At 34.1% G+C, this 10,431-nt stretch overlaps 1 non-coding gene across 1 annotated transcript; it reads left to right on the forward strand.

Annotated features, from left to right (window-relative positions):
- The first annotated feature begins 591 nt into the window (after nt 1–591).
- LOC117197243 (U6 spliceosomal RNA) lies at nt 592–699 on the forward strand. Its single transcript, XR_004477771.1, has one exon. It is a non-coding gene; the product is annotated as a U6 spliceosomal RNA (small nuclear RNA).
- Nucleotides 700–10,431: the final 9,732 nt, after the last annotated feature.

The raw sequence follows: 10,431 nt of genomic DNA on the forward strand, positions 1-10,431 counted from the left end.
TAAAATGAGTTTGGAAGTATTCTTAGCTCTTCTATTTTCTGGAAGGGTCTGAGAAGGATTGGTATTAATCTTCTTTAAATGTTTGGTAGAATTTACCAGTAAAACCCTCTAGTCCTTGACTTTTCTTTATTGGGAAGTTTTGATTACTGAATCAGTCTTCTTACTCGTAATCATTCTGTTCAGATTTTGTATTTCTTCATGAGTTAGACTTGGTGGGTTTTCTGTTTCTAGGAATTTATGCATTTCTTCTATGTTGTCCATTTTGTTGATGTATAATTTTTATAGTACTCTTTTACAGTTGTAATGGTGTCAGTTGTAATGTTTCCTCTTTCATTTATGATTTTATCTATTTTAGTCTTCATTTCTTTTTTCTTAGTAAGTCTAGGTAACATTATGTCGATTTTGCTTATCTTTTCAAAAAAAATAACTCTTAGTTTCATTGATCTGTTCTCTTTTTTTTAAGTTTCTATTTCTCACTAATCTTTCTTATTTACTTCTTTGTGCTAACTTTAGACTTAATTTGCTCTTCTTTTTCTAGTGTCTTGAGGAGTAGGATAGCTGGTAGGATAGTTTGTTCTAATTACTTCTTTGGTGCTTGCTTTGGCAGCACTTATACTAAAAATTGGAATGATACAGAGAAGATCAGCATGGCCCCTGCGCAAGGATGACACTCAAATTTGTGAGGCATTCCATATTTTTTACTTATACAGTGTTATATGTCAATTATATCTCAATAAAACTGGAATAAGAAAAAAATAAAATTAAGAAAAAGAATTGCTTCTTTGTTTGCTACAGTCCTATAGGATTGGGACTGACAAATGGAAGCCCCTTTGGCTATCAGAGCCAGACATTTGGGAACCTTTCCCTTGGCAGCAGCTGTAAAACCTGCAGTGCTGAGATGTTTGTAAAAGCTCCTTCCAGAAATTTTCTTGAGCAGGTTGGAGGGAGAAGGCAGGAGTGGTCTCTATCAGCAGCCCTGGTCTCTGGGTAGACTCACAGTCAGTCCCTAGAGCCTGCCATTTTGATGTGGATATTTTCCTTTTTGTCTAATATGTAGGAATCACTCAGCTATTTTCTGGATGTTTTTCAAAGAGAATTGCTCCATGTGTAGCTGTTCATTAAGTGTGTTCATGGCAGGAGGGGATCTCAGGAGCCTCCTAAGTACCATCTTGCTTTGACTCTTTCTTTAGCACATTCTTAGGCATAGTTTTTATCAAGTCTCTTAGATGTTCCATGATTTCTTAGATAGTCCTAAACCGTGCTCAACAGATGATACAACTAGTCCTTCAAGGCCAGCAAGAAAGTGAAGACCAGCCCATCCTTCAAACTAAAACCTCAAAAATGACTCTTATTCCATCTCTAATAATATTTAAAGACAGACACCATCCATCTAAAATAACAAAAAGGCTGACCAGTTGTGCAAAATTGCCTGTTACTCACTCATGTGGCCCAGCCAAAATTTAATTAGGCTTTGACCCTCCCCACAATCCTATGAACTTTAAAGACTCCCATTTTTAAGGAATTACTAAGAGGCAGTACATACTGCCTTAAAAGCTCACTCTGAAAAAAAAAAAAAAGCTCACTCTGATAATTAGCTGGCCACAGTAAGAAACAATGCCTGTTAAATCACCCCAGCCATGCTGTCTGCTCATCCCCACCTGCTTGAGTGATTTCCCCTCAAAGTTCTTGCTGACCTTGCTTACTCCTTCCTATACAAGAAAAGCTTTTTTTTTTTTTTTTTGCTGTTTGATTTTGAGATGCTTGCAGATCTCAAGGTCCAAGTGTTCTTCCTGTTACAATAGTCTTTTCAAATAGTTTTTCTTTAGCCAAGTTCAGATTTGACATTATTTAACAATATATTTAAAAAATTATACAAAATAAAACAAAAAACTCTGTTATAATTATACTGTTTGTTTCATACCCACTGATTATAAATCCTGCATATATACATTTTTTGTTTTTAAGTTTTGGACCTTTATTTTTAAGGTTAAACCTTTTTTTTAACTTATTTATTTTATTTATTTATTTTTGGCTGTGTTGGGTCTTCATTGCTGTGTGCAGGCTTTCTCTAGTTGCAGTGAGCGGGGGCTACTCTTCATTGAGGTGCTCGGGCTTCTTACTGTGGTGGCTTCTCTTGTTGCGGAACACGGGCTCTAGGCATGCAGGCTCAGTGGTTGTGGCTCGCAGGCTCTAGAGAGCAGGCTCAGTAGTTGTGGCACATGGGCTTAGTTGCTCCAAGGCATGTGGGATCTTCCTGGACCAGGGCTTGAACCTGTGTGCCCTGCATTGGCAGGCAGATTCTTAACCACTGCGCCACCAGGGAAGCCCTATACATTTTTATTTCATGTAAAATTCCATGGGAATGATAACCACCTTATTAAGTTAGTAGACTGTATTCATAGGAGCTATGTAGAGAGCCTCAGCGTTTGGTAGCACTTCAGTTCGTAAGCTGGATTGGGGATACATAAGTGTTAATTTAATATTTATATTGTATTGTATCTAAAATTCTTCAATTCCTTTTTAAGACAGATCATAAAGAAGGGAACCACGTAACAATAGTAGAAGTGATAACAAGAGAAGAAGCAGGGCTGATCTTGGCATTTAATAGTTTTACGTATTTGTTTTATTAGCAAGAGTTAAAAATAAAATGAAAACTAAGATGGTGATTTTCAAACTATTTTCAATCAAAAGCTTGGGTACTGAGTTATCTCTTGGCATAGAGTTTACAAGTATAGGATTTGGAGTCAAATAGTCTAGGATTAAATTTGCTGTTGACATCTTCTATTTGTCACCTTCAGAAACTGACACAACCCTTTGAGCCTCTGATCCCTCATCTGTGAGATGTGACATAAGCACTGCCTCTTTGGGCTATTATGTAGTAAAATAGAGATAACTAGGTGCTTAAAATGTTAGAGGTTATTCTTTAAATAAAAGATTATGACAAAAAATTCATAATAATCTGTCTTCCACATGATTTCTACAGCCGGACTCAGGACCACAACAGAGCCCGAGATTGCAGATTTGAAGAAATTCAGTCTCCTGAATTTGAGGGGAAAACAGGATTTAAGAGATCTTCTTTGAAGGTAAGAGACTTGCATTATAGTTCCAGTCCTGACACTAATAAGGTATGTTACCTTTTCCTCTAAAAAACATATTGTTGAGTATATATTAGTAATATGCCACAGCAAAGTGATGAATGCTGAGGATAGGCTGTTATACATGATAAATTTCTTCCCTTTTGGAGCTTACATTTCCTCATCTATAAAAGTTAAGAGTGGTTTAAGTTAAATAATATGTTTGTTTTATTAAAGCTCCAAAAATTTCTAAACAACAAATGCCTTGCCAGAAGTGATCTTGGTTTTTTGGTTAACACTCAGCTACCATAAAGGAAGAACAGTCAACTATATGTACCTAAGGCATAAGTCTGCACCTGGGCCTAAGGCAAGGATTTTTGATAATGTATCTTGATTATCTAAAAGGAGGAAAACAAACAACTGGGGCAAAGGTTGGGTTGGGGATATGGAGGAGACTGAAGAACACTATGTATTAGCATCTCAATACTATCCACAGTAACCCTAAAATATTTTCGAAATGGGTCTACTTCTTATCATTTTTGCTTCTGCAGTCCTTGTCCCAACTTCTATTCTGTCTTACCTGTACTACTATGAAGGCTTATTGATTTCATTGATTAATCTCTGAGCTACCATTTTGCCTTGTCAATGAAAAATTAATCACTCCATCTAAGAATTAATGAAAGTTTTTATTCAAACTGATATAACCTTGGAAGAGCATCTCAGAAAGCTCCAAGAACTGTTTCACCCATTAGAAGTCAAGGCACAGTTGTATAAGTTTTTTTGAGACAGGACTGTATATCAAATGATGTATTATTGACAGTTTACATAATCCAGATCTAATCCATCATTGTAATGGGTCATGTGACCCCTTGCAAGATCAAGAAGCAATGATACCTTTTAAGGAGTTGTTGATGCTAGGAGAATGTTGTTCTTTATGGTCCAGCAGGTAGGGAAGGTTTGGTCGATGGATAATGCAGATACACAATACACAGTGTGGGGAGATAGGAGGTCAAAGGTCAGAGGAGAATTTTTATGTTGAAATTTTTCTTGTCTTCCCATAAAATATGAATTTTATTTCACAGCCTCAACCCCCTACAGTACATTTTATTTTATTTATTGTTTTTATAAATTTATTTATTTTATTTTTGGCTGCATTGGGTCTTTGTTGCTGCCCGCGGGCTTTCTGTAGTTGCAGCAAGTGGGGGCTACTCTTCGTTGCAGTGTGTGAAGAATGGCCAGAATAGTATTTTTAAGATAATAATATCCTGTGGTTTCCTACTTAAAATCTGGAAATGGTTTGCCAGTGCAATTATAATAAGAAACAAACCCCCATTCTGGCCTGCTCAGCCTTTTATGATGTGTCCTTGGCCTGTGCATCTCACTTCTGGCCCCTTTCTCCCTTCCCTCATTTCCCTGATACCTCACCAGCACAATGTTTCTCTTTATATTCCTAGACGCCACTGATTTCATTTCTTTCTTTGGATCTAGGAACAGTCTAGTTTGAAAAAAATTTATTATAAGCTCTTTAGCGAATTGTTAGTTGGTTGTCTCCTTTTAATGGCTTAGATAGCAGCTTAAACTTTGCTTTCCTTATGCTGCAATGTAAAGTAGCTTCTTGGTCAAGAATTCAAAACCCTGTAATAGTACACTTTAGGCAGATGTTTAGTCAGGTTCTCCAGAAAAACAGAACCAACAGGATAGGTGTACATGCAGATGTAAATGTAGAAATAGAGGTAGAGCTAGAGCTAGAGCTAGAGGTTAGAGATACAGATAGAGATTGTATTTATTATAGGAATTGACTCAGACTGTTATGGAGGCCAAGAAGTCCCATGATCTGCCATGATCTCCAGTGCAAGCTGGAGAACCCGGAAAACGAGTGATGTAGGAAATTCAGTCTGTGTAGGAAGGCCTGAGGACTAGGGGCCACTGGTATAAGTCCCAGAGTCCAAAGTTCAAAGAACCCAGAGCTCCAGTGTTTGAAGGAAGGAGAAGATGGATGTCCAGGCTCAGGAAGAGAAAGATAATTTGCCCTTATTCTATTTTTTTGTTCTATTTGGGCCCTCAGTGATTGCATGGTGCCCGCCCACATTGGTGAGTGCACATCTACTTTATTCATTCAACTAATTCAAATGTTAATCTCTTTTGAAAACACCAGCTATCTGGGCATTCCTTGGCCCAGTCAGGTTAACACATAAAACTAATCATCACTTTATTTTATTTATCTGTCATTTGTTCCCACTACATACACATATAATACATAATGAAAATGTAAATTCTTTATTTTATTTTAATTTTATTGGAGTATAGTTGAATTACAATGTTGTGTTAGTTTCAGGTGTACAACAAAGTGATTCAGTTATGCATATGCATATATTCATTCTTTTCCAGATTCTTTTCTCATATAGGTTATTAAAAAATATTGAGTAGAGTTCCATATCCTATACAGTAGGTCCTTGTTGGTTATCTATCTTACATATAGTTGTATGTGTATGTTTATCCCAAACTCCTGATTTATACCTCCTCCACCACGATTTCCCTTTTGTAAGCATAAGTTTGTTTTCAATACCTGTAAGTCTATTTCTGTTTTGTAAATAAGTTTATTTGTATCATTTTTTAAAAATTAGATTCTACGTATGAGTGATATCATATATTGGTCTTTCTCTGTCTGACTTACTTCACTTAGTATGATAATCTCCAAGTCCATCCATGTTGCTGCAAAAGGCATTATTTCATTCTTTTTTTATGGCTGAGTAATATTCCACTGTGTGTATGTACCACATCTTCTTTATCCATTCCTCAGTCAGTGGACATTTAAGTTGCTTCCATGTCTTGGCTATTGTAAATGGTGTTGTAATGAACATTGGGGTGCATGTGTCTTTTCAGATTATGTTCTTCTCTAGATATATGCCTAGGAATGGGATTGCAGGATCATATGATAGTTCTACTTTTAGTTTCTTAAGAAACCTCCATGCTGTTCTCCATAGTGGTTGTAACAATTTATATTCCCACCAACAGTGTAGGAGGATTCCCTTTTCTCCACACCCTCTCCAGCATTCATTGTTTGTTGACTTTTTGATGATGGCTATTCTGACCAGTGTGAAGTGATACCTCATTGTAGTTTTGATTTGCATTTCTCTGATAGTGATGTTGGGCATCTTTTCATGTGCTTTTTGGCCATCAGTATGTCTTCTTTGGAGAAATGTCTATTTAGATCTTCTGCCCATTGTTTGCTTGGGTTGTTTGTTTTTTTGACATAGAGCTGCATGAGCTGTTTGTGTATATTTTGGAGATTAATCCGTTGTCGGTCACCTTATTTGCAAATATTTTCTCCAATTCTGTGGGCTGTCTTTTCATTTCATTTATGGTTTCCTCTTTTGTGCAGAAGCTTTTAAGTCTAATTAGGTCCTGTTTGTTTTTATTTTCATTACTCTAGGAGGTGGATCAAAAAAGATATAGCTGTGATTTATGTCAAAGAGTGTTCTGCCTATGTTTTCCTCTCAGTTTTATAGTATCTAGTCTTACATTTAGGTCTTCAATTGATTTTGAGTTTATTTTTGTGTATGGTGTTAGGGAATGTTCTAATTTCATTCTTTTACATGTAGCTGTCAAGGTTTCCCAGCACCACTCATTGACGATACTGTCTTTTCTCCAATGTATATTCTTGCCTCCTTTGTCATAGATTAATTGACCATAGGTGTCTGGGTTTATTTCTGGTCTTTCTATCCTGATCCATTGATATATATGTCTGTTTTTGTGCCAGTTCCATACTGTTTTGAAGACTATAGCTTTGTAGTATAGTCTGAAGTCAGGGAGTCTGATTCCTCCAGCTCAATTTTTCTTTCTCAGAATTGCTTTGGCCATTTGGGGTCTTTGTGTTTCCATATAAACTTAAGAGTTTTTTGTTCTAGTTCTGTGAAAAAATGCCATTGGTTATTTGATAGGGATTGCATCAGATCTGTAGATTGCCTTGGGTAGTATAGTCATTTTGACAATATTGATTCTTCTAATCCAAAATGTGGTATATTTTTTCATCTGTTTGTGTCATCTTTGATTTCTTTCATCAGTGTCTTACAGTTTTCAGAGTACAGGTCTTTTGTCTCCTTAGGTAGGTTTATTCCTATGTATTTTATTCTTTTTGATGCAGTGGTAAATGGAATTCTTTCATTAATTTCTCTTTCTGATCTTTCATTGTTAGCATATAGGAATGCAAGAGATTTCTGTGTATTAATTCGTATCCTGCAACTTTACCGAATTCACTGATGAGCTCTTCTGGCAGCATCCTTCGTATTTTCTATGTATAGTATCATGTCATCTGCAAACAGTAACAGTTTTACTTCTTCTTTCCCAATTTGAATTACTCTTATTTTTTCTTCTTCTCTGATTGCTGAAAAATGTAAATTTTGTGACATCAGTGTCTCATTAAATTTATTTACTGATGTATCCCAAATGTCTAGTACCACTTCTCATAAATAGCAAGTTCTCAATGAATATTTACAGTTAAAATGTATAGAAGGGTGAGTGAAGATAAAGGGATGGAATGTAAAATCTCCATATTACATATATATCCACATTACATATATAGTGTCACATTTTCATATTTTCAGGAGACTGAAATATATGTATTTATATATAATACAATATTGTATAACCCAGTATCACTGGAATTGTATCCATTTTTTTTTAACTTGAAATACACTTTTTAATGTCCTTGGGCAAAAATAAAGAGTCCATGCCTAAAAGTAAGATGCTTTTAATCTGTAATATTAATAGATGAGCTCTGATACATATTAGAACCACAGATGACGTTATTCTTCACCAAATCACACACAGATTTTAAAGATCACTGTTAAAAAGTGATAAAGAAACCATCTAATTTGAATTTCTAAAAAGTTCAAATGAAGTGCTCCAAAAATAATACAGGAGAGATAATATTATTTTAAAGGATTTCCCTCTTTTTAATTTAATACCATTAATCAATTTTAAAAAATACATACTTTCAAAAATAATAAAAACATCTTTGTATAATTTTCCAGTGTATTCAAGTGTCTGTCTATGAATTCAGGACCATAGGTGTGCATGAAATAATTTTTGACAAAATAGTTTTTTAAAAAAGAGAAAATCCTCAATCACCCATTATGCAAGTGAACTTTTACTATACAAAAAATGAACATACAAACACACATAAAGTGAATTTGTAAAATTTTATTTTTTATAATGTAAAATTTAATAAATCCTTATTTATATGAAAATTTTTTCTAGATTTTTTTAGATATTTGAGTTAATTTATTATAAAATATTGTTTCCTCTTGAATGAAAATTAGAAAAGACAATAAATATAAATAGTATCTCTCCACATTTATGCTTCTAAATCTTAACTATTTAACTATGATTCACAATATTTGAGGAAAAAAATGAACTATAAAACTGAAAATCAAATTGCAGTATAAATTAAGAAATTGTTATAAAATAAAGCCATATTGTTATTGAAAAAGTTTACCTTCCTCCCAACACAAAGCAAACTGAACTAAATTTAGCAGTATAATATGATGTTGTTTTTAGTTTACTTATGCTTTATGGTAAACATTTCCAATAAACCATATGGTTATACAATATTTGTTTCCTAGGCAGTGCCTATTGTGCAAAACTGGTTTATCCTTTTAATTGAATTTATTCATCATTCTAATCAAATAGTATGTCAATTCAATACACAGATAAATCAATCCAAAACTGATTTAGAGAAGTATCTGGTCCATTTTATTCCAGGAGTTCTATTAAAGAAATAAACATGTTTTCATGATTTAGAGTGTAGAATTCTAGGACAAAAAGAAAATGTATCTATTCTAACTACTATATTTTTTTCAAAACAACATGTGCCCAATATCTATCATAAAATGAATCTGTTTACAGTATAAATTGGTTCTCTGGTATTTGGAATGTTAATAAAAATTTAAGGCAGAAATTTTCCCAAGGCAGAACAATTCTATTTGTTTCTAGAAAAAAAAAAATAAAGTCTTTTCTTTAGAGTTTTTATTTTATTTAGCTATATTATTTCCCTCATCTCTCCATTTTTTTCTTCTTAGTTTTTCTTAGAAATGGAAACAGCTGAATACAGACTCTAATAGTGTTTTCAGTACCATTAAAATTAAAACTACAATGATCCAAAGATTTTTACAGAGCAGGACCATAGATGTTTGGGAATTGGCTCATCATTCATTTCTTCTATTGGCCAGTTCCTCAGTGCTTTAAATTGACATCCTCCAGTGGTTCAGAGCCCCTGATACTGCACAGCACAGCACTGAATGAGCATAAATTGAAAACCTCACTTGACTTCACAGTTTAAGAGATATAAAAGTATTATAATTGTAGCCACAGAGTTGGTTTATTACCTTGCTCAATTGTTTTGTCTGCCAGAAGGCAACTGTTTTGATGAATGACAATGAGGCAGGTTCTGGTACATAAAAATTAGGTATTCATGCTCACACTTAGGTTCATTGTTAAAGACTGAATAGCCAAGTGAACTATGAATGCATAGACTATAAGTTGGAGAAGAAAATCAGTTAATAAATGGAATAGATCAGGTGTTAGAGGAGTCATTTCAACTCTTTCCAGTCAATTCGCATGTCATTAATATTCTGTTATTTTCATGCACTACATGCCTATTATATCTTAGGAAGGATCTTACTTTTTCCAAATTCATGATATTACAAATACTTAAACTTGGAGATGAAAAATTGGGACAGATGGTCATTCAATCAGTATGCAAAATAAGAAAATTTCAATGTAATAACAGCAAGAGTACCTGCCAATAACTCATATTCTAGCTTTCACTAAGTTGACTGGATACAAAGAATAATAAAATGTTAATTGCACTATAATACCAATTATACTAATTAAAACAAAATGGCAATATTAGCAAAAAATAACAAAAACAACAAGGAAATATACCCTGAATCTAATATTAAGCATGCTGATAAATGTTATTTTCAAAAGGTTGTAAAATATGAAGGTATTTTGAGTGATGATGTGTGAAATGGAGGCTTGGAGGTGATGCTATCCTTATTCCCTTTTAGAAACCTGAATGATTTCATATCTTCTGGACTGAGCTAATGCCACAATTCAGGCCAAGTGAATTTCACGAATGCCAAGTCAGTAAACAGTGTTTTCAAGGGCAACATGTTGCTCCTTATGTCCAAAGGGCATAAATATGGATTAACATATGTCCCACCAAATAACGTGAGATGGTCCTCTTGAGTAGAAGGTTGAAAACGTTTTCCAAATGTATAGATTACTCTTTTCATGAATATTATTTTATAAATATATATATTTTTTATTCCTCCTGAGGTAACACCAACATAAA

This window comes from Orcinus orca, chromosome 3 (assembly GCF_937001465.1).
Source record: "Orcinus orca chromosome 3, mOrcOrc1.1, whole genome shotgun sequence".
Lineage (NCBI taxonomy): Eukaryota > Metazoa > Chordata > Mammalia > Artiodactyla > Delphinidae > Orcinus > Orcinus orca.